The sequence below is a fragment of the Lithobates pipiens genome, unplaced genomic scaffold (assembly GCF_037356315.1).
Source record: "Lithobates pipiens isolate NorthernLeopardFrog02 unplaced genomic scaffold, aLitPip1_a1.2 Scaffold_18, whole genome shotgun sequence".
Taxonomy (NCBI): Eukaryota; Metazoa; Chordata; class Amphibia; order Anura; family Ranidae; genus Lithobates; species Lithobates pipiens.
The window spans coordinates 648,877,865-648,903,808 of NW_027507758.1; the positions used below are offsets into that span (position 1 = coordinate 648,877,865).

The window sequence follows — 25,944 nt, forward strand, 5'->3', positions numbered from 1 at the left end:
TATTTATACAATGGCTGCTATCAGACGCCTGATTGCAGAAGGTAATACCTGCTCCACACTGCCAGGATCCCTCCGCTGGTGGACGCCAGTACTGCGGCCCAAAGATGACATAATTGCTGGTGGATCTCAGTACTGCACGCCAAATGATCGATATTACCAGCGGAGGGAACCTTTTCCTGACACGTACCGTGCACCACGTGTGACATCTGCTAAATTCTCCTGCTCCGTTCCCCCAGCTCTGCTGGTCCTCTGCCGCTCAGTCCTCTCTCTCCAGTCCCCACTCACCTTCTGCTATAGCGTTCCCATGTTGCACACCACGTGTGCCGTCTGCTAGTTGCTCCACTCCAGTCCAGACCCCACTCACCTTCCTGCCACGTTGCACACCAGATGTGACGTCTGCACCGGACACTCCCAGAATATCTACACATGAACCGAAAGTGACTGCTGATGACGTCTTTCTAGTTCGCTTGTTGGTTTCCCAGTGCATCCTGGGATATCTCATTCCTGCAATACCTCCAAAACAAAGTGAAGCTAAAGCTGAATAAAAGCCCCTTAAAAGCTTCAGGTGCTGTTAGCGAGCCTTATCATAGACTTCTATGGAGGCTTTGGAGATGTTTTGAAGCACCAAGAAAGTGTCATGGGGGATCATTTTTGAAGGCAAGGCAAAATCAAAGTGTGACCAGGACTGTAAGGTCACCATATGACAGGAGCTTTGATTGACATTCAGAGAGCTTTTAAAAAGCGTCCAATGCCACATTTTGAAGCCCAGGAGTAAACGAGGCCTTAAACCATCAGTTCTGTAGGCTCCTCTCTTCCTTCTGATGCCTCCTGTAGCAAGTTGGATGCTAAGGAGGTATGCGTGCATGCGCGCTCTCCCATCAGGTCCTATGCTGAGATGCTTATTCATAGACACCAGAAAGCCACGCCTCCGTCCCCTCCCTTTCAGAGGTTTGACTGATAGCAGTAGGAGCCAATGGGTCTCCACTTCTTCTGTGATACCAGGAAAGGGAGCGATGCTGGAGCCAGCAGTGGTGACATGGAGCCCGATAAGGGTTTAGGGATGGGGCGGGTAGGATAGGAGTACTTCTTTTTACCTTATTGCAGAAAATAATACTAAGATACAAACTTGCTGACTGCCTAGCTGGGAATTTGCGTCATTGTTTTGAAGTGGAATACCAGGGTTGTGCCTGTATTTAAATTAATATTGTTAGCAGCCGCACTCTTTCTGCTAACAGTGATCCGAGCAGCTGATTAGCTGCTGAATAACTTTTAGAAGAGTTATGTTTGTTATGATCGAAATTCTAAAATTGATAAATTGGAAAATTTGAAAATCAATAAATTCGTAAATTCTAAAATGTGAAAATCCATAAATTTGTCAATTCTAAAATTTGTAAATGAGTAAATTCCAAAATTTGTAAATTAGTAAATTCTAAAATTCGTAAATTTGAAAATTCATAAATTCAAACATTCAGTAATCCCAAAATTCGAATTAATAACTAACTAATTATAACTAACTATTAAATTATAGGCATTGGAATTTCCTTTCAAATTTGGCGGTTAGTCAATGTAACAAACAGATTTATCCAAAGTTATGAATTATTTGAAAATAACGAATGCCATAACTAAACAAATGGAACAGAATGAATTAATAATAATAAAGTTGTATTATTATTATTATTATTATTATTTTATTTATTGTTATTTATTATTATTAATTTATTACATTCCATATGTTTAGATACGGCATTCATTATTTTAGATAATTCATATTCCTTACGTTCTCTAACAACTAAATTAAAATAGAAATTCCAATACCTATAGTTTGAATATTTAGTAATAGTTAAGTTAGTTATTATTTCAGATTTTCTAATTTTTCGTGTTTTTGGATTTTTGTTCTTATTTTTGAATTTTCATTCTTATTTTCAGTTTTTCAAATTTTGGAATTTCAGAATTTTCTGATTTTTTAATTTTGAATTTCCCAATTTCCAAATTTACGAATTTTTGAATATTCGAATATTGTGTCCTGTGTAATGATGGGGGTACTATAGGGGTCCTGTGTAATAACGGGGGTACTATGGGGGTCCCGTGTAATGATGGGGATATTATGGGGAAGGGGGTCCTGTGTAAGGATGCGGTTACTACTGGGGTCCTGTGTAATGATAGGGGTACTCTGTGGGTCTTGTGCATGGATGGGGTACTATGGGGGTCCTGTGTAAGGATGGGGGTACTATGGGGGTCCTGTGTAATGATGGGGGTACTATGGGGGTCCTGTGTAATGATGGGGGTATTATGGGGAAGGCAGGTCCTGTGTAATGATGGGGGTTCTATGGGTGTCTTTGTATTGATGGGGGTGCAATGGGGGTTCTGTGCATGGATGGGGGTACTATGGGGGTCCTGTGTAATGATGGGGGTATTATGGGGAAGGGAGTCCTGTGTAATTATGGGGGTACTATGGGGGTCTTGTGTAATTGTGTAATGATGGGTGTACTATGGGGGTCCTGTGTAATGATGGGGGTATTATGGGGAAGGGGTTCCTGTGTAATGATGGGGGTTATATGAGGGTCTTGTGTAATGATAGGGAATGTTGGGGGTCTTATGTAATCATGGGGATACAATGGGGGTCCTGTGTAATGATGGGGATACAATGGGGGTTCTGTGTAAGGATGGGGTTACTATGGAGGTCCTGTGTAATGATAGCGGTACTCTGTGGGTCTTGCGAATGGATGGGGGTACTATGGGGGTCCTGTATAATGATGGGGGTATTATGGGGAAGGGGGTCCTGTGTAATGATGTGGGTACTATGGGGGTCTTGTGTAATGATGGGGAGGTTGGGGGTCTTGTGTAATGATGGGGATACAATGGGGTCCTGTGTAATAATGGGCATACAATGGGGGTCCTGTGTAATGATGGGGTACTATGGGGAAGGGGGGTCCTGTGTAATGATGGGGATACAATGGGGGTCCTGTGTAATGATGGGGATACAATGAGGGTCATGTGTAATAATGGGTATACTATGTGGAAGGAGCGTCCAATGTAATGGTGGAGGTACCATGTGGGTCTTGTGTATGGATGGGGGTACTATAGAGGTCCTGTGTAATGAGGGGGTTACTATGGGGAAGGGGGTACTGTGTAATGATGGGGGTATTATGTGGGTCTTGTGTATGGATGGGGTACTTTGGGGGTCCTGTGTAATGATGGGCGTACTATGGGGGCCCTGTGTAATGATGGGCGTACTATGGGGAAGAGGGTCCTGTGTAATGATGGGGGTACAATGGAGGTGGGGGCCCTGTGTAATGATGGGGATGTTGGAGGTCTTGTGTAATGATGGGGGTACTATGGGGGTCCTGTGTAATTATGGGGGTACTATGAGGGTCCTGTGTAATGATGGGGTTACTATGATGTCTTGTGTGTAATGATGAGGGATGTTGGGGTGGAGAGCAACATTTAATGGGGGGAGGCCCAAGGAGACGTGTTCCCATAATGCAACTAATATTAAAGGGGTTGTAAAGCTTCGTTTTTTTTCTTTTTCTAAATAGGTTCCTTTAAGCTAGTGCATTGCTGGTTCACTTACCTTTTCCTTCGATTTCCCTTCTAAATGTTTTTTTCCTTTGTCGGAATTTCTGACTTCCTTTAAAGATGTCCCTGACTAAGGAAGTTGGTTGTAAGACTTTTGCATGCTTTTTTTGTTTTGGTACACCTGACACGTATTTAGCGGGATTAAACTTACAAATTTCATCAGACTTTGTTTTGATCTTTCTCTTGAGGGACCTCTTTGGACTGGTGGAGGACAGACTCAAAAATTGGTCCCCCCATGCAGGAACAGTCTTGGCCCCCCTCATGCAGTTCCTCCATAGGAACACTGCATAGCGTGTGTATCAGCTGTTAAAAAGTGCGCTTGCCCTTTAAATCCACTTATGTTTTATAGACCCTCTTCACTGCTAAAGACCAGCAACTCCATGAATGATGGTCTTCACGATGCAAAGCGACGGTTTAAATGGCCGGCACTATTGATATTAAAGATTGTAAATTGGAGTAGGAGTGCAACATTAGAGGAAGTCTGATCAGTTTTAGTGTCTGTCGCTTCCCATCAATACATATACAGTATATACTCTGCATCTTGTCCCCGGAGATATAACCAGGGGAGGCGTTATTGAATTTTCCGTGGTACGGAGCGGGTCATTGTGACAGTCGGTAAGGTCACGGATTAAAGCTGGAATTTTCTGATGAACAATGCAATTTTTCTTTGTATCAAAGCCGTGACAGCTCGGAGGCAGAACGCCTGCAAATCATTTTACAGCAATCAGACACTCCTGCGGCTAATCAAAGACGGAGCGTTTTATGTCAATATGATAAACATCCCACTTTTATTTTCTGCACGTAATTGGCAGGCAAATGAATTGCTCTTCAGATGACCAACAACAATTTAGTGGAAGTTCTAAAGGCTTGCACTCCGGGGGCCTCCAGCGGCCATAGATCTCTTATTAAAAGACCACTATCGGGAAATACACCCCGCTGATAATTTATGTGATAGTATTCAACAGATTCATTGCTTTCTTTTTATGATTTCATATAAATTTATATTTTTCTCCATGAAGGCCGTTCACGTGATCTTTTTTTTTTTTAGAAGGTAGAACTGATGGTCCTTTTTGCACTCTTATGCCGCGTACACACGTAGCCGACTATCCGGCGGACTTAGTCCGGCGGACTTCCCGCCGGACTGTCCGGCGGACTTTCCAAACGGGCTACTTGCCCACACACGGCACTTTTTCAGCAGACTAATACGGCGCACTAAGTCCGCCGGACTATCCGCCATACTTTTGAAATGAACGGACTCGCCCACACACGCGGAGGAAAGTCCGCTCATTTTGAGCGTGTGTCCAGGTAGCCGGGGCCAGCGACGCCTCCTTAGTCACCTGGTATGGACTTAAAGGGGAACCCCTACGCCCAGGTCCACATTAGACTCTTATCCGAGCAGGCTACCCAGCCGGCCAGGAAAGGGGGTGGGGATGAGCGGGCCCCCCCCCCTTCTTGAGCCATACCAGGCCGCGTGCCCTCAACATGGGGGAGGTGCCTTAGGGAAGGGGGGCCGCACGACCCCCCACCCCAAAGCACCTTGTCCCCATGTTGATGAGGAGGAAAGTCCGCTCATTTCGAGCGGGTCTCCAGGTAGGCGGGGCCCGCGAAGGAGACGTCGCTGGCCCCGCCACCTGGTATGGACTTATAGGGGAACCCCAACGCCGAAAAAAATCGGCGTGGGGGTTCCCCCCAGGTCCACATCAGACCCTTGAATGAATGAATGAATGAATACTTATATAGCGCACAATGCGAACTGAATCGCACGCTACCCGGCCGGCCAGGAAAGGGGGGGACGAGCGAGCACCCCCCCTCCTGAGCCGTACCAGGCCGTGTGCCCTCAACATAGGGGGGTGCCTTAGGGAAGGGGGGGCCGTGCGGCCCCCCCACCCCAAAGCACCTTGTCCCCATGTTGATGAGGACAAGGGCCTCTTCCCGACAACCCTGGCCGTTGGTTGTCGGGGGTCTGCGGGCGGGGGGCTTATCGGAATCCGGGAGCTCCCTTTAATAAGGGGGCCCCCGGATACCGGCCCCCCACCCTATGTGAATGAGTATGGGGTACAATGTACCCCTACCCATTCACCTGTGAAAAAAAGTAAAAAAAAAACACAACACACAAGGGTTAAAATAGTTTATTGCACAGCTCCGGGGGTCTTCTGTCCGTCTACCTGGAGACGCACTCAAAATGAGCGGACTTTTCTCCGGGCGGGAAAAGTCCTTCATTTCAAAAGTACAGCGGACTGGCACACACACAGCCGGATTGTCCGCCGAAATGCGAGTCCGGCGGAAAGATTGGAGTGCAAAACTACTTTCTAAGTCCGTACTTTTGGGTAAAAACAGTCCGCCGGAGCCTACACATGGGGGGATTTTTCCACCGGATTGTTTGATCGTGTGTACGCGGCATTAGAGTTCATCCCCATCCATCATCACTACATTTGCTGGCTTGCTTGGGCTTCATGTACATATACACTATATTACCAAAAGTATTGGGATGCCTGCCTTTACACACACATGAACTTTAATGGCATCCCAGTCTTAAGCCCCGTACACACGATCGGAAATCCCGCCAGCAAAAGTCCGATGAGAGCTGTTGGTCGGATATTCCGACCGTGTGTATGCTCCATCGGACTTTTGCTGGTGGAATTGCCGTCCGGAAAAAGATTGAGAGCAGGTTCTCTATTTTTCCGACGGAAACATTCGGATCGTCTGTAGCAATTCCGATGCGCAAAATTCCTACGCATGCTCGGAAACAATTCGACGCATGCTCGGAAGCATTGAACTTCATTTTCTCGGCTCGTCATAGTGTTGTACGTCATCCTGTTCTTGACGGTCAAAAGTTCAGAGAACGTTTGTGTGACCGAGTGTATATGCAAGCCAAGCTGGAGCGAAATTCAGTCGGAAAAACCATCCAAGATTTTTCAGACGAAAACTCTGACGATGGTGTGTATGCAGCAATAGTCCGTAGGGTTCAATATTGAGTTGGCCCACCCTTTGCAGCTATAATAGCTTCAACTCTTCTGGAAAGGGCGTCCACAAGGTTTAGGAATGTCTATGGGAATGTTTGACAGTTCTTCCAGAAGAGCATTTGTGAGGTCATGTTGGATAAGAAGGCCTGGCTCACAGTCTCTGCTCTAATTCAACCCAAAGGTGTTCTATCGGGTTGAGGTCAGGACTCTGTGTAGGCCAGTCTACCCCAAACTCGTTGCCAGTCTACCCCAAACTCGTTGCTTTGTACACTGGTTCAAATCATTTGGTGGAGGGGGAATTACGGTGTGGGGTTGTTTTTTTTAGGGGTTATGCTTGACCTATTAGTTCCATTGAAGGGAACTCTTAAGGCGTCAGCATACCAAGACATTTTGGACAATTTCAGGCCCCCAACTTTGTGGGAACAGTTTGGGGACGGCCCCTTCCTGTTCCAACATGAATGCGCACCAGTGCACAAAGCAAGGTCCATAAAGACATGGATGAGCGAGTTTGAGGTGAAGGAACTTGACTGGCCTACACAGAGTCCTGACCTCAACCCGACAGAACACCTTTGGGATGAATTAGGATGAGTGAAGACTGCGAGCCAGGCCTTCTTGTCCAACAATCAGTGCCTGACCTTACAAATGCGCTTGTGGAAGAATGGTCAAACATTCCCATAGACACATCTCCTAAACCTTGTGGACGGCCTTCCCAGAAGAGTTGAAGCTGTTATAGCTGCAATTACAGTTATCAGAATACCAGGTACACTGTGGTATGTGGTCTTTTGGCCATTACATCTACCTTATGTATCAGTATGTGTATCCCCCTCCAAATATTGGATCCAAGTGTCTCCATGTTAAAACTACATCGTATGAGGACATTGTAGACGATTGTGCTTCTCCAACATTGTGGTAACAGTTTGGTGAGACTCTTTTCTATTCCAACATGACTGTGCCCCTGTGTATAAAGCCAGCTTCATAAATACATGGATTGACCAGCTCAGTAAAGACATGGGTTGACCAGTTTGGACCAGATCCATAAACACATGATTTGACCACAGTGGGTCAGCTCCATAAAGACATGAGTTAACCTGTTTGGACCACATTTATAAAGACATTCAACAAGGAAGAAAAAAGGGCCAAATAGGGGCTGGGGAATCACCAACCCCTGGGACTTTAAAGGTATCGAATCAAATAATATATTTGCAGAAAAAGATTGATGTATAAAATATTACAATTTTATTCATGCTACACATAATTATAATTTAAACATTCATAAAACAATGATTTAACATTAATTTGCAAGAAAAAGCACATTGATATTAGATTCCATTTTTCACCAAACAGGAAGGATGAAAAAAAGGGCACACTGCAATCATTCTCAACATGTTTCGCCCGGAACGGGCTTCTTCAGGAAAAACTGATTGAGCAGCCACGAAAAACTGGGATAATAAGACAAGACAAAACAAAAGAATATATATGAATGTTGCCATGAATTAATGCATAGAGTAACAAACAATTAATAGGATAAATAAACAAACAAACAGTACATTAGTATTAATAATCATCTTAATCGATTGAATAATGTAGAACAGATGCATAGTATATTTTAAATTGATAAAGCTATAATCTTCATTACAGTAAAAAAGTATCTCACCGATATTGCCAAAGCTCCACATATTAGAGAGAAAACAAGCGATAATTATTTTGGAATATTGTCAAAAAGAGTATGGTTATTTTAGCGATGAAAGGTGGAGGTGATTATAATCAGATACTTTTGCAACGAGAGGCCCGCTGGATCTTTGACCTTAGGGCCACGGATGCACCGGGCCTCAATGAAGCCTTCAGCTTTAAACCTTTTTTATAGGATTTTTTTTTTTCTCTCTCTCTTTCCTCTGTGTGATTTGTAAATTTCTCCTATCTTGCCAAGGCTCCAGCTATTTAGGAATTTTTGAATATCCTATTTTATAAATTTTTGGCAAATTACTTGAAATTTATACATGCGACTTTCCGCCTGTGCTTTAAATTGGGTCTCTGTATGGGCGCCCCGGGGAACTAGAAATATCTCTGTTGCGACCTGTCAATCAATCAGCGTCTCAACCTTTTATGTTCCCCACGCCAATGGGATTTTGTTTTGGCTGGTATTGGTTCTATGTAAATCCTTATAAGCTGTCTCTCAGTTTGGCTGCCTTTCTGTAGTATCCCATAAATTAGGGAATACAACAAAGCATGCTAATTGGAGATGTTTGTCACCGCTTTCTTTTGATTTGCAGAATGAATAGACTATTTGACCTAATAATGGATTTGCCTAATTTGTCGACTCCCGTGCGCATGCGCGGGAGTGACGTCATCGCTGCTTCGCCGAATGGCAGCGTCGGAGCTGCGAGACGCGACTCCCGTGCGCATGCGCGGGAGTGACGTCATCGCGGCTTCGCCGCTGTCATTGGTCGGAGCTGCGTGGCGCCACCAGCAAGATGGACGCGGTGGACTACAGGGATCAGCGGCGACTTCGCTGGCTCCTGTGTCAGGTAAGTGACACATAATGAGCTACTATGCGATGCATAGCAGTCCATTATGCTTTACCTTTGCAGGGAAAAAAAGAGGAAGTAAACCCATCAGGGTTTACTTCCTCTTTAAAATGGCCACTCCGGCTTCTCACGCCGTGCGTAGCACCGTTGTGTGACAGCACGATCATGAGTTTCGCTTTGGACTTTCCAAAATGGCCGCTAAGGTCTCGACACGTACTACGTCCTATGCGCGGAGCCACGACGCGATGTCCGCGCATGCGCACCTCGTTGCGGAATACCGGTTTCAGCTTTCCATTCCCCTTGCTTTGTTTTTCGCCCACAGCTCGGCGGTGACGTCAGACGCCGCAGAGCTGGAGGGATTTAAAACCTCTGAGTCTAATCAGTTGCCTCTTGGCAATTGAAGTGACCAGACGCATAACATTGAAGCAGCTAACTATAGGTAAGCCCACTGAATACCTTTACTACCACTTGAATCCCTTCGGTTCATGACTCTGTGAATGGCCCATGCTTAATGGGTCTTTTTGGAGGCTCCTTCCTATGTGATATTGTATTCATTTTCTCAATACAACACATCCCTCTTAGAAGGCATTTTCTCTTCCCTCTATTTCAGCCTTACTATGTCAGTTTCCAACATAATATATGGATTTGGATCTCTGATCTATTATTGAATAGACATGTGCAAAAGGAAAAAATTTGTTTAGTTTCATTTCGTTTTAATTCGTTAATTCATTAATTTCGTTTTGTTATATTCGTTAACTTCCTTAAATTCGTTTTCGGATTTCGTTTAGTTTTCTACCGAATTCGAAATGATTTCAACATGATTCGACATTATTTCAACCACATTCGAAAATATTTTGTGACCCGAATTTAGGGCCATGTATCTCGGGGTCACTTGGTGCTAGAAACTCCAAATTTGGATATGTTGTAGTGCTAGTATTATTGTGTTTGCATACCAAATTTGGGGTTTCTAGCTATAAGTGACCCCGAGATATGTGGCCCCAAAATCGGGTCGCAAAATGTTATTAGTTAATAGAGCAGAGAATGACATTTTGTGACCCGATTTAGGGGGCCACATATCTCGGGGTCACTTATAGCTAGAAACCCCAAATTTGGAATGCAAACACAATAATACTAGCTCTACAACATATCCAAATTTGAGGTGTCTAGCACCAAGTGACCCCGAGATACACGGCCCTAAATTCGGGTCACAAAATATTTTCGAATGCGGTTGAAATAATGTTGAAATAATGTTGAATCATGTTGAAATCATTTCGAATGCAGTTGAAATAATGTCGAATCATGTTGAAATAATTTCGAATGCATTCGAAATTATTTCAACATGATTCGACATTATTTCAACCGCATTCGAAAATATTTTGTGACCCGACTTTAGGGCCATGTATCTCGGGGTCACTTTGTGCTAGACACTTAAAATTTGGATATGTTGTAGTGCTAGTACCATTGTGTTTGCATACCAAATTTGGGGTTTCTAGCTATAAGTGACCCCGAGATATGTGGCCCCAAATTCGGGTCGCAAAATGTCATTCTCTGCTCTAATAACTAATAAAATTTTGCGACCCGATTTGGGGCCACATATCTCGGGGTCACTTATAGCTAGAAACCCCAAATTTGGTATGAAAACACAATAATACTAGCACTATAACATAGCCAAATTTGAAGTGTCTAGCACCAAGTGACCCCGAGATACATGGCCCTAAATTCGGGTCACAAAATATTTTCGAATGCAGTTGAAATAATGTCGAATCATGTTGAAATCATTTCGAATGCGGTTGAAATAATGTCGAATTCATTCGAATTCATTCGTTATATTTCTTTCGTATTCGTTGTAATTTGTTATTTTTTTTTATTCGGACATTCGGATGCATCCGAATGTCCGAAAGATGCAAAATTCGGCCGAATTTCGATTCGTTACGAAACGAATTGCACAAGCCTATTATTGAAACTAGACTACCTTTATTGATTCAACTTCACTATTAAGGTAACTATTACACTAGGTTACATTCATCGCTATTTTTATTTTGGCCCCTTTTCAATTTGGGTCCAATACTTGTCTTCTTTTTATTCTTTTTTCCTGTTTTGCTTCATTATTCTATTATTGTTATTTCTCTCTGCAGACTCCCAGCAGGCGGAAAGTCTTTTTGTTCTGCGATTTCATCGCTTAAATAACCATACTCTTTTTGACAATATTCCAAAATAATTATCGCTTGATTTCTCTCTAATATGTGGAGCTTTGGCAATATCGGTGAGATACTTTTTTACTGTAATGAAGATTATAGCTTTATCATTTAAAATATACTATGCATCTGTTCTACATTATTCAATCGATTAAGATGATTATTAATACTAATGTACTGTTTGTTTGTTTATTTATCCTATTAATTATTTGTTACTCTATGCATTAATTCATGGCAACATTCATATATATTCTTTTGTTTTGTCTTGTCTTATTATCCCAGTTTTTCGTGGCTGCTCAATCAGTTTTTCCTGAAGAAGCCCGTTCCGGGCGAAACATGTTGAGAATGATTGCAGTGTGCCCTTTTTTTCATCCTTCCTGTTTGGTGAAAAATGGAATCTAATATCAATGTGCTTTTTCTTGCAAATTAATGTTAAATCATTGTTTTATGAATGTTTAAATTATAATTATGTGTAGCATGAATAAAATTGTAATATTTTATACATCAATCTTTTTCTGCAAATATATTATTTGATTCGATACCTTTAAAGTCCCAGGGGTTGGTGATTCCCCAGCCCCTATTTGGCCCTTTTTTCTTCCTTGTTGTATTTATTAACATTGGGACGTGGTATCCTGGCCCGCTTAGATTCCCTCTCTCTCAAAAACTTATTTTCTTAAAGGGATTGTAAAGGTAATTTTTTTATTTTCTACATAGTTTCCTTTAAGCTAGTGCATTGTTGGTTCACTTACCTTTTCCTTTGATTTCCCTTCTAAATGTTTTTTTGCTTTGTCTGAATATCTCACTTCCTGTTTCTCCTCAGTAAACTTCTCACCATCATCCGAGCTGGTGGTTAGTCAGCCAGAACAGCTTACTGAACAGCTTACTGAGGAGGAACAGGAAGTGAGAAATTCAGACAAAGAAAACAAAGAAAAAAAAACATTTAGAAGGGAAATCGAAGGAAAAGATAAGTGAACCAACAATGCACTAGCTTAAAGGAACCTATGTAGAAAATAAAAAATGAACCTTTACAACCCCTTTAATGTCTCATTTATAAAGACATTGTTTTACCTGTTTGAACCAGTTTTGGTGTGGAGGAACCCAAGTGTCCTACACAGAGCCCTGACTTCAACCTTCCTGAACACCTTTGGGATGAATTGGAACACCAAAGTGTTCCAGGTCTTCTCATTCAACATCAGTACCTGACCCTCAGAAATGTTCTTTTGACTAATGCCCCGTACACACGAGAGGGATTAAGTCTGACAGACTTCCGACGGAGTTCTAGCGGAGTTCCGCCGGAGTTCTGGCGGACTTTTCGACCGAACGGACTTGACCACACATCATCACACCAAACTCCGACGGAGTCGAACGTGATGACGTACGACTGGATTCGACGTAGGAAGTTCATAGACAGTAGCCAATAGCTGCCCTAGCGTCGGTTTTAGTCCGTCGGAGTAGCACACACACGAGCGAATTTTTCGAAGGGGACCGGGTCCGGCGGAGTTCCGTCGGGAAAATTTGAAGCATGCTTCATTTCTAAAGTCCGTCAGACTTTTGCGAAGCTAAAGTCCGTTGCAGCCCACACACGATCGGATAGTCTGACGGACTCAGTCCGTCGGAGTTTGGATGTCGAAAAGTCCGCTCGTGTGTACGGGGCATAAATGGACACAAATTCTATAGATTCAATTTAGTTGTTGACAAAGACATGGTTTGACCAGTTTGGTGTGGGGGAAACTTGAGTGTCCCGCACAGAACCCTATATTCAAACCTATTGAACACCGTTGGGATAAATTGGAACGCTGATTGTGAGTCAGGTCTTCTCATCCAACATCAGTACCAGACCTCACAAAATGTCCTTTTAGCTAAATGGACAAGGGAAGCAAAAAGTTCCAGTTCATCTCAGTAGGGATGAGGTCAGGACTCAGCGAGCGACTTGAGTTCCTCCACACCATACTGGTCAAACCCTGCCTTTACAGAACTGGCTTGGTACACAGAGGAACAGAAAAGGGTCTTCACCAAACTGTTACTACAAGCATGGAAGAGCACATCTGTCTACAATGAGTCCATTTGACTTCAGTGAAGGGTACTAAAAATGCTAAAACATACAAAGACATTGTAGACATTTGTGATCTTCCAACCTTGTAGTAACCGTTTGGTGAATCGTGGAATTTTTCTGTTCCACCATGACTGTACCCCTATGTACAAAGCCAGCTCCATGAGGACATGGTATGACCAGTTTGGTGTGGAGTAACTGGAGCATTCTGCACATAGCCCTGAACTGAAACGCTGATGGTGAGCCAGGTCTTTTCATTTCATAGTTGCAAAGGTGGGAAATGCCATAGTAACGGCCATGGTGGGGGCAACTCCATGTTATTGGCTATGGTGGGACACTCCATAATAATGGCCATGGGGGAGAGGGCAACTCTATATTAATGGCCATGGTGAGGGACTCTACAATAATTGCCAGGAGGGGAGGGGGCAACACTATATTAATGGACATCGGGGGGAGGGGACAACTTCACATTAATAGGCATGGCATCACATACCTGGTGAAGACTAGAACTTTGTAAAGGCCTCTCTTGCACATCCCGCCCAACACTCCTGAAGGGCAAGCAGTGGCACGAGTGCCATAGTAGCTGGCTGGTGATGCCCACTCTGTAGGTAGGTAGAGCTGAAAGTCATAGCCCTCTGGTGCCAAGGAGCAGCTTGGCACCAGAGCAGGAGAAAGAAGCAGGACCAGGAGATGAGTAGCCGTCAGCAACAGCCCATCAGCGAGGAATCAAAACAGCAGGCAAAGCAAGTCCAGAAGGCAGGCCAAGGTCAGCAACAGCCCCGGGCATAGCAGTACATGGTCTGCAGGCAGGCTAAGTCCAGTAAACAGGCCAGGGTCGGAGTAGTTAGGTAGCTAGAACAAGAGCAGAAGCAAAGTCCAAGGGCAAGCCGGGGTTATACTCGGATAAGCAGGTCTTGGAAACACAGGAACAAGCTGAAGCCATTCAGCAACTGCTCATAGTGATAGACCAGTTGAAATAGGCAACTGTGTGCCAAGTGCTAATTGGTGTGCATAACAAAACTGGCAGAATATATCTAATATCAAAGAACGAATTTAGAACATGTTTGCTGGGTTTAGAAAAGCTGCCCACCCCGAAGCCGTATTAGGAAAAAGATGGAGAGACACTCCCCATGGGATTTTTCAGCAGCAAATGAGAGACATTGATAAAAAGTTTCAAAATGTTTTATTATTATTAACCACTTTCAGACCGGACCAATTTGCTGGTTAAAGACCAGACCACTTTTTGCGATTCGGCACTGCGTCGCTTTAACTGACAATTGCGCGGTCGTGCGACGTGGCTCCCAAACAAAATTGACGTCCTTTTTTTCCCACAAATAGAGCTTTCTTTCGGTGGTATTTGATCACCCCTGCGGTTTTTATTTTTTGCGCTATAAACAAAAATAGAGCGACAATTTTGAAAAAAACACATTATTTTTTACTTTTTGTTATAATAAATATCCCCCAAAAATATATAAAAAAAACATTTTTTTTCCCTCAGTTTAGGCCGATACGTATTCTTCTACATATTTTTGGTAAAAAAAATATCGCAATAAGTGATTATTGATTGGTTTGCGCAAAAGTTATAGCGTTTACAAAATAGGGATAGTTTTATAGTATTTTTATTAATAATTTTTTATTATTATTTTTTTTTTTACTAGTAATGGCGGTGATCAGCGATTTTTATTGTGACTGCGACATTGTGGGGGACACATCGGACATTTTTGACACATTTTTGGGACCATTGTCATTTATACAGTAATCACTGCTATATAAATGCAGTGATTCCTGTGTAAATGACACTGGAAGTGAAGGGGTTAACCAGTGGGTGGCAGTGTAGGGGTTAAGTGTGTCCTAGGGGTGTGTTACTAACTGTGGGGGGGTTGGGCTTTCATTTAGTGAACACTGATCTCTGCTCCAATCACATAGAGCAGAGATTAGCGTCACTAGTTGCTAGGCAGAATGGAGAAATGCTGTTTACAACGGCATTTCTTCATTTGGCCGCTCCGTGAGACGATCGTGGGTATGCCCGCAGCGATCGAGTCCGCGGGTCCCGCGACCGGACTCACGGGGGTCCCGGTGGCACGCTCCCGATGGCAGGGCGGCATTGAATATTGGACGTACCTGTACGCCAATATGCCTGCCCGTGCCATTCTGTTGACGTACATCGTCGTGCGCTGGTCGGGAAGTGGTTAAAAAATCTGAGCTCTGGTATAGCAATACAGATCTGTAGATCTCTATACAATATTGTGCGATTCAACAAATGTTCATGGATAATACATATCTCCGTCCGAAAATCTACTTTTAAGTTCCCACATTCTTGTTTTTACGTATCATAGAAAGGCCACTCAGTGTGAGGAAATACCCCAATGCATTTCGACTTGGAACTGGTCGCAGTCTTCCTCAGGGGGTTTCTTTATTTCTACCAACATAATAAGTGGACAATTAACATTAAAAGCAGTATCATTCAATGGGCAATTGTACAGACATCTCTATATATTTACCCTTTCCGTGAGATACAAATGTATAGACCAGAGACTCTCATGCAAGTATCCAAATTCATTGAAGGCAAAACCGGACTGTCTCTACCCCACTATTCACATCCACCGAATCTCCCAGAAAAGGGGAGAGAGGAGAGAGGGGGAGAAAAGAGTTGTTTTTTTACATAAAGCGGGGGGCCTTAGGACCTACAAGCGGTCACAAAACATTTTGAGGCTTCCACCATCCAAGCGAATATATCTAATATTGCCCCTTCGCTCTGAAAAATTAGCATGTGCGCAATGTGCACGAGCATGAGCACAAATCTGCGCTAGCTTTCTGATCCTAGGAATCTGGTTCACCTTGTGTCGCGTATACACAAGACCGGATTTTCCGGCAGGCTAGGTCCGACAGTCTTCCCGACGGACTTTCGGCGGACTTTCCGAATGAACGGACTTGACCACACACGAACGGACTAAGTTTGTTCGTAAGTCCATTCATTTTGATCATGATGACGTAGACGGGACTAAACAAGGATGTTCAATAGCCAGTAGCCAATAGCTGCCCTTGCGTCATATTTGGTCCGTCGGAACCAGCACACAGACGTACGGTTTTCCGATTTTAGTCCGTCGGATAGATTTGAAACATGTTCTATTTCTAGGTCCGTCTGATTTTTTTTTTTTTTTTTTTTAAACTATCGGACTAGCCCACACACGATCGGATTGTCCAATGGACTAATCCCTTCGGACCTAGTGTGCCGGAAAGTCCGGTCATGTGTTGTCTGGAAAGGGATGTCCAACAAGTTCATATAGGTGTAATGGTCAGGTATCCACAAATGCTTGTACATATAATATAGATAGATAGATAGATAGATAGATAGATAGATAGATAGATAGATAGATAGATAGATAGATAGATACTGTAGATAGATAGATAGATAGATACTGTAGATAGATAGATAGATAGATAGATAGATAGATAGATAGATAGATAGATAGATAGATAGATAGATAGATAGATAGATAGATAGATACTGTAGATAGATAGATAGATAGATAGATAGATAGATAGATAGATAGATAGATAGATAGATAGATAGATAGATAGATAGATAGATAGATAGATAGATACTGTAGATAGATAGATAGATAGATACTGTAGATAGATACTGTAGATAGATAGATAGATAGATAGATAGATAGATAGATAGATAGATAGATAGATAGATAGATAGATAGATAGATAGATAGATAGATACTGTAGATAGATAGATAGATAGATAGATAGATAGATAGATAGATAGATAGATAGATAGATAGATAGATAGATAGATAGATAGATAGATAGATAGATACTGTAGATAGATAGATAGATAGATAGATAGATAGATAGATAGATAGATAGATAGATAGATACTGTAGATAGATAGATACTGTAGATAGATAGATAGATAGATACTGTAGATAGATAGATACTGTAGATAGATAGATAGATACTGTAGATAGATAGATACTGTAGATAGATAGATAGATAGATAGATAGATAGATAGATAGATAGATAGATAGATAGATAGATAGATACTGTAGATAGATAGATAGATACTGTAGATAGATAGATAGATACTGTAGATAGATACTGTAGATAGATAGATAGATAGATAGATACTGTAGGTAGATAGATAGATAGATACTGTAGATAGATAGATACTGTAGGTAGATAGATACTGTAGGTAGATAGATAGATAGATAGATAGATAGATAGATAGATAGATAGATAGATAGATAGATAGATAGATACTGTAGATAGATAGATAGATAGATAGATACTGTAGATAGATAGATACTGTAGATAGATAGATACTGTAGATAGATAGATAGATAGATAGATAGATAGATAGATAGATAGATAGATAGATAGATAGATAGATAGATAGACAACACAGCTCTAGATACACCTAATCAGTTAACTAAAGTTGGCCATACACTGAATTTTTATTTATTTTTTGTTTAGCCTGCAACTGGTTGGATGCAGGGACGTTTTTAGGGCAGGGCAAAAGGGGCAGCTGCCCTGGGCCCTGTAATTGTTGTGGGGCTCCAAAGCAGCTTCCTCATACTTGCCAACTATCCCAGTTTCAATTTCCTTGTCTCTTGCTGTGTCCTGATATCTCAGTGTGAAGTTCTGCTACTAATGCTGTCAAGCTCTGCCCTATTGTTGTGTACAGATGACTCACCTGCAGACCGTGTAAATAACCAGCATTCATATGTAAATAAAAGGCGGCATCCATATGTATAGCATGGCTCCTGGAGTGAGGAGATGATGTGCTGTAACCTCTAGCAACGAATCAGTGAGCAGTATTACTGTACAGTAATCTCAACAAGCAGAAATCATGTGCTGTAACCTCTAGCAACTAATCAGTGAGCTGTAATGTGTGCTGTAACCTCTAGAAACTAGTCAGTGAGCGGTAATGATACATTGTAACCTCTGGCAACCAATCACAGTAGCTGCCTGATTTGATTCAGTAAACTGATTTTTCTGCTATTTATTGTATGTCTCAGAGCAGGTAGAGAACAAAACTGGGGGGGGTGTGCCAAGAAAAGTTTTGCACAGGGTCCATTCAATATTAAAGATGGCCCTGGTTGGATGCACTGCTTTTTGGTAGACAATTTTCTGGTTGGAGGTGCCACCAACCGACCGAATTTCAGCCTGTTGCTCACGAACCGTACAGTATATGGTCAGCTGAACCTTCAGTTCCAGCCTGTCTCCCAAGACCCAATTATTAACCACTTGGCGCCACTTACTACGTCTATTGACGTCATGGGCTTTCAGTGGTTATATCTAAATGATGCCTGAGGCCACAGACATCATTCAGATATTGCTGTTTTCAGCCGGCGATTCCCTGCACCATAAGAACGATCATAGCGGCTGTTCCGCCGCCTGATCGTTCTTACGGGCGGCGGGAGGGGACGCCCCCCCTCCCGCCGCCCACCGGTGCTTCTACCGAATCACCGTTTCCATCGGTGAGTCGGTCACAGGATCCACCGGCCCCAGCAAGTAATCATAGAGATTTCCGGCAGACTAGATTGTCCCCGGAGTCTCTATGATCGTTCGGAGGCTGGGTGCGATGTTATGATGTCACGCCCGGCCTCGGTATTCAAATTAACGGCACCGATCTGGCTAGGAAGCCAGGATCGTTTTATTTTTTTTATTTTTTTATTATTATTCCCAGCCTAGAGGTGAGATATGAGGTCTTATTGACCCCCCCCCCCCCCCATATCTCACTGTAAATATGTCCGATCGTGCCATATTCCTATTACAAGGGATGTTTACATTCCTTGTAATAGGAATAAAAGTCATCAATTTTTTATTTTATTTTTTTAAGTGTAAAAAAAAAAAAAAAAAAATTAAATTAACAATAAAAAAAAAAAAAAAAAAAATTTTTTAAAGCGCCCCTGTCCCCGTGAGCTCGCACACAGAAGCGAATGCATACATAAGTCCCGCCCACATATGAAAACGGTATTCAAACCACACATGTGAGGTATCGCCGCGAACATTAGAGCGAGAGAAATAATTCTAGCTCTAGACCTCCTCTGTAACCCAAAATATGTAACCAGTAAAAAAATTTAAAGCGTCGCCTATGGGGATTTTTAAATACCAAAGTTTGGCTCCATTCCACGAGCGCGTGCAATTTTGAAGCATGACATGTTGGGTATCTATTTACTCGGCATATCTTCCTCTTTCACATTATGCAAAAAAATTGGGCTAACTTTACTGTTTTTTTTTTTTTTTTTTTAAGCATTAAAAAGTTTTATTTTCTGAAAAAAACGTGTTCGAAAAATTGCTGCGCAAATACCGTGCGAGATAAAAAGTTGCAACAAGCGCCATTGTATTCTCTAGGGTCTTTGCTAAAAAAAACCCATATATAATGTTTGGGGGTTCTATGTAATTTTCTAGCAAAAAAATAAGGAATTTTACACGTAGGAGAGAAATGTCAGAATTGGCCTGGGCGCGAAGTGGTTAAAGAATCGCAGCCGTTATGTCTTAAAACCCCTCTTTTTCAAAAAGTTTGGCCAAACCACAACTGTCTGAACTTTTCAGAAGTTCCCTCATCTCCGAGGATACAATGTTCTCCATAGATAGTTGGACACCTTTACCGCTAAAACTTGTGTAACGTTTTCCTCAATGATCGCCGGGAACTATACTAATGTATCTTGCTTTTTTTCTGGAGGCAGAACAGATGGAGTTTTAATTCAGACATAATCACCAGAATTGTATTAGCGTGTTTTTAATTTGCATTTATCTGCCGATGATACAATGTCCAGAAATAAGATTTTATTAGTTCACTTTACAGCAAACAGATGCCATTCACTTGTCAACTATATTTGGACAATTAGAGCCCATTATTTGTTCCGTCTGGCTCTATATTGTACATGGAGCTATGGTGGGCGCTCTCATACCGAAGCATCCAACAAAAGCCGGGGGGTTGCATTAACCACTTTCAGCCCCCGGACCATTTTGCTGGCTTAAGACCAGAGCACTTTTTTGCGATTCGGCGCTGCGTCGCTTTAACTGACAATTGCGCGGTCGTGCGGCGTGGCTCCCAAACAAAATCGACGTCCTTTTTTTCCCACAAATAGATCTTTCTTTTGGTGGTATTTGATCACCTCTGCGGTTTTTATTTTTTGCGCTATAAACCAAAAAAAGAGCGACAATTTTGAAAACATCATTTTTTACTTTTTGCTATAATAAATATCCCCCAAAAATATATAAAAAAAATTGTTTTTTGTCCCTCAGTTTAGGCAGATACGTATTCTTCTACATATTTTTGGTAAATAAAAAATAAATAAGTGATTATTGATTGGTTTCCGCAAAAGTTATAGCGTTTACAAAATAGGGGATAGTTTTATGGCATTTTTATTAATAATTTTTTTTTTTTACTAGTAATGGCGGCGATCAGTGATTTTTATTGTGACTGCGACATTATGGCGGACACATCGGACATTTTTGACACATTTTTGGGACCATTGTCATTTATACAGCAATCACTGCTATACAAATGCACTGATTCCTGTGTAAATGACACTGGCAGTGAAGGGGCTAACCAGGAGGTGGCAGTGTAGGGGTTAAGTGTGTCCTAGGGACGTGTTGCTAACTGTGAGGGGCGTGGCTGTTTTTTTTTACAGATCACTGATCTCTGCTCCAATCACAGGGAGCAGAGAGCAGTGTCACTTGTTGCTAGGCAGAACAGGGAGATGCTGTTTACCTCGGCATCTCCCCGTTCTTATTCCCCGTGATACGATCATGGGTATCCCCGCGGCGAACGAGTCCGCGGGACCCGCGATCGGACTCATGGAGGTCCCGGCTGGCGCACGCCACCGGCGGCACGCACACGATGGCACAGCGGCAAATTCAAAGGGACGTACCTGTACACCCATTTGCCTGTCTGTGCCATTCTGCTGACGTACATCGGCGTGTGCCGGTCGGGAAGCGGTTAAAAGGGGAAATGCAATGTATCTTCGGTAAATGGGCAATTAATGCCGCGTACACACGACAGGACTTTCCAGCAGAAAAGGTCCGATGGTCTTCCTGACAGACTTTTGACAGAGTTACGACAGACTTTCGAACGAACGGACTTGCCCACACATGAATGTACTAAAGACCGTTTTGAACGTGATGATGTAAGACTGGACTAGAAAAGGAAGTTCAATAGCCAGTAGCCAATAACTGCCCTTGCGTCGCATTTGGTCCGTCGGACCAGCACACAGACGATCGGTTTTCCCGATAGGAATTGAGTCTGTCGGACAGATTTGAAATGTTCTATTTCTAGGCCCGTCTGAATATTCGCTACTGTCTTCTGGCTTAGAGAGAGACATCAGAGGGAGAGAGAGAGATGCTTCAGAGAATAAAGAGAGAGATATCAGAGAAAGACGTCAGAGAGAGAAAGAGACATCAGAGAGAGACATCAAAGAATACGGAGAGGGAAAGAGAGAAACATCAGAAAGAGAGAGAGAGAGACATCAGAGAATACTGAGAGAGAGAGACATCAGAGAGAGAGAGAGACATCAGAGAGAGAGAGAGACATCAGAGAGAGAGAGATACATCCGAGAATACAGAGAGAGAGAGACATCAGAGAGAGAAAGAGACATCAGAGAGAGACATCAAAGAATACGGAGAGGCAGGCCCGGACTGGCCATAGGGCAGACCGGGCATTTGCCCGGTGGGCCGGGGCCGCCCGTGGCCTGTTGATGATCAGGCCGCACAGCGGGAGGTAAGCGGCGGCCGCGGCCTGATCGTGGGTAACACAGGCCACGGCCGCCGCGCGCCTACCGCCATACGGCCGTGCCTGTGTCCTGCGGAACTGGCGGCTGCATGGGCTGTGCGTCTCTCTCACACACAGCTCAGCCTCAGCGCCGCGCTGACAGTTCCGCTCTCCTCCTCCAGCTGTGGGCGTCCGCGCGGTGGGGAGAGCTTCAGGCTGCTGCACTCTTCCCCCCCCCTCGCTCCCCCTCCCCTTCCCCTTCTCACGTCGGGACTCGGCAGCAGGGGAAGAGAAGGCGTTCCTTTTTGGTAGTTTTCCCTCCCCATTGGCCAACACAGAGGGCCAATCAGAACCAACTAGAGGGGCATCTTGGGAAATGTAGTCCCAGAGATACATGGCACCATTGGTCTCAGCAGGGAGCAGACTACAGTCCCCAGCATGCACTCTGCTGGGGTGAAAGAGAAAACCAGGAAACAAGCTGAGGAGTGCTTGTAGCAGCTATGGCAATGAAACAGAGGACTGTGCTGGGGGAACTAATAGCCCCAGCACAACCAGCCACGCTGTACCGCACCACCAGAGAGAGTGACGCTAGACCGCACCACCAGAGAGAGTGACGCTAGACCGCACCACCAGAGAGAGAGCGCGACGCTGCACAGCACCATCAGAGAGAGAGCGTGACGCTGCACCGCACCACCAGAGAAAGCGCGACGCTGCACCGCACCACCAGAGAGAGCGCGACGCTGCACCGCACCACCAGAGAGAGCGCGACGCTGCAGCGCACCACCAGAGAGAGCGCGACGCTGCAGCGCACCACCAGAGAGAGCGCGACGCTGCACCGCACCACCAGAGAGAGCGCAACGCTGCACCGCACCACCAGAGAGAGCGCGACGCTGCACCGCACCACCAGAGAGAGCGCGACGCTGCACCGCACCACCAGAGAGAGCCACGCTGCACCGCACCCCCAGAGAGAGCCACGCTGCACTACACCACCAGAGAGAGCCACACTGCACCGCACCACCAGAGAGAGCCACTCTGCACCTGCAGCGCCAGAGGGAGCCACCCTGTACCCGCAGCGCCAGAGAGCAGGTAAGTGTCACTGGGCCATGGACACAATAGGAGACAGACAGTACTGGCATGGCCACAATAGGACTAGGACACTATAATATAAAGGGGACTGCCCCGTAAAAGGGCACTGTAATCATTGCAGTGCCCCTTTTTAGTGCAGTTCCCTTTATATTACAGTGTCGCTGCACATTACAGTGTGGAGGACCAACACCAGCCACCCCCGCTAATGTTTACCGAACCCACCCCCCCCCCCCCCCCCCCCGGTCCCTGGAAAGGTTGGCTGCGCAATCTAAAATGCCCGGGCCTATTTTTTGTCCCAGTCCGGGCCTGCGGAGAGGGAAAGAGAGAAACATCAGAAAGAGAGAGAGAGACATCAGAGAATACTGAGAGAGAGAGAGAGAGACATCAGAGAGAGAGATACATCCGAGAGTACAGAGAGAGAGAGAGAGAGAGAGAGACATCAGAGAGAGACATGGGAGAGAGAGAAACGTCATAGAGAGAAATGTCATAGAGAGAGACATCATAGAGAGAGACATCAGAGGGAGAGAGAGAGAGACATCATAGAGAGAGAGACGTCATAGAGAGAGAGATGTCATAGAGAGAGAAACGTCATAGAGAGAGAGACGTCATAGAGGGAGACGCCATAAAGAGACGTCATAGAGAGAGACGTCATAGAGAGAGAGAGATCAGAGAAGGAGAGAGAGAGAAACATCATAGAGAGAGAGACATCATAAAGAGAGAGACATCATAGAGAGAGACGTCATAGAGAGAGAGACGTCATAGAGAGAGAGACGTCATAGAGAGAGAGACGTCATAGAGAGAGAGACATCAGAGGGAGAGAGAAAGACGTCAAAGAAAGAGACGCCATAGAGGGAGATGCCATAGAGGGAGATGCCATAGAGAGAGACGTCATAGAGAGAGACGTCATAGAGAGAGACGTCATAGAGAGAGATATCATAGAGAGAGACGTCATAGGCCGCGTACACACGGGCGGACTGTCTGTCCAACTTAGTCCGCTGAAACACATTTCAGCGGACAGTCCGCTCGTGTGTGGGCTTCAGATGACTTTTTCAGCGTACAGTCTGGCGGACTAAGTATTTCGGAATTTCCGTAATACAGTCCGTCCAACTTTGGTTTCAGCGGACAGTCCGCTCGTGAGTAGGCTAGTTGGATGGACTAAGTATGGCGCATGCTCAGAAAGGATTTACACAGCGAAAGGTTGCATTGCAGTGTATTGGATGTCGTATTTCTAGTCCCGTCGTACGTGCTGTACACGTCATCGCGCAAGCTTTCGACGGACTGTCTGTTCATCGTGTGTGGTCAAGTCCGTTCATTCAAAAGTAGGACGGACTGTCCGTCGGATTGTCTGACGGACTTAGTTGGCCAGACAGTCCGCCCGCGTGTACGCGGCTGTAGAGAGAGACATCAGAGGGAGAGAGAAAGACGTCCTAGAGAGAGACATCATAGAGAGAGACGTCATAGAGGGAGACGTCATAGAGAGAGAGACGTCATAGAGGGAGACGTCATAGAGGGAGACATCATAGAGAGAGAGACGTCATAGAGGGAGACGTCATAGAGAGGGAGACATCATAGAGGGAGACGTCGTAGAGAGAGAGACGTCGTAGAGGGAGACGTCATAGAGAGAAACATCATAGAGAGGGACGTCATAGAGAGAGACGTAATAGAGAGAGACGTCATAGAGAGAGACGTCATAGAGAGAGACGTCATAGAGGGAGACATCATAGAGAGGGACGTCATAGAGAGAGACGTAATAGAGAGAGACGTCATAGAGAGAGACGTCATAGAGAGAGACGTCATAGAGGGAGACATCATAGAGAGAGAGACGTCATAGAGGGAGACGTCATAGAGGGAGACGTCATAGAGGGAGACATCATAGAGAGAGAGACATCATAGAGAGAGAGAGACGTCATAGAGGGAGACATCATAGAGAGGGAGACGTCATAGAGAGGGAGACGTCATAGAGGGAGACGTCATAGAGAGGGAAACGTCATAGATGGAAAGACATCATAGAGGGAGAGACATCATAGAGGGAGAGACATCAGAGAAGACATAGAGAGGCTCTGTGAAAAATATTGGTGTTTTGAGGTTTTGGGTTTACATTCGCCTGGTCTTTGGTTTAGTGCCAAGTTTTGATCACCTGCAGAAAAGTCCACCGGTCCTCAGTAATGTGTCTCTTTGGTCATTTCGATGCTAAACAGTCTCAGCTGCCAAACTCATTAGCTTTTTTCCTCATCCTAGTGGGGGTGGGGGTGTTAGTGGGGGTGTCTGAGGGGTGTGTGGTGGGTATTCTATAATGCCCAGCAGACACACTAATATCTATATTCCACATGACACGGGGTCACAGTCTTCATACCACCATAGTCTTTCTCAGAATAAAAATGATGATATATACCCAATGTATATTTCTCTTAGGAGCCGGTATATAGACACTCATTAGCCTTGTAGCAAAGGTGTGTTTGGTTCTCTAAACGATTATTGTTTTCCTACACATTAGTGTAACAACTTTTCAGAAAGGTAACCTCACCACTGTGGAAATGATGGAATATGAATGGAAGTTGAACGTTCCGCTCAAGGCTAATATAGGTCTCTATCCGCAGCCCAAGAGATGTGGCGCTCCTCAAACTATCCTTCAGACTGTTTATGACTTCGCCATTTATGACAGCGCCCTATTAGGGGTCTTTTGAGGACCCCGGCTAATAGAGGTTTATGGCGCCCGGCATTCCTTTCTATTTTTTTCCTGCTGTTTGTTAAATGTGTTTTAAACCTTCCTGGCCTCCCTCTTAAATTAAACGTAATTTCTTCTCTACTCCCCGCCAT

The 25,944-nt window shown here is 44.2% G+C and overlaps 1 protein-coding gene across 1 annotated transcript in view; it reads left to right on the forward strand.

Moving 5' to 3' along the window:
- Positions 1-25,944, forward strand: part of LOC143986915 (ALK tyrosine kinase receptor-like) — a 619,389-nt gene that overhangs the window by 505,567 nt on the left and 87,878 nt on the right. The gene's annotated exons all lie outside the window — the stretch shown is intronic.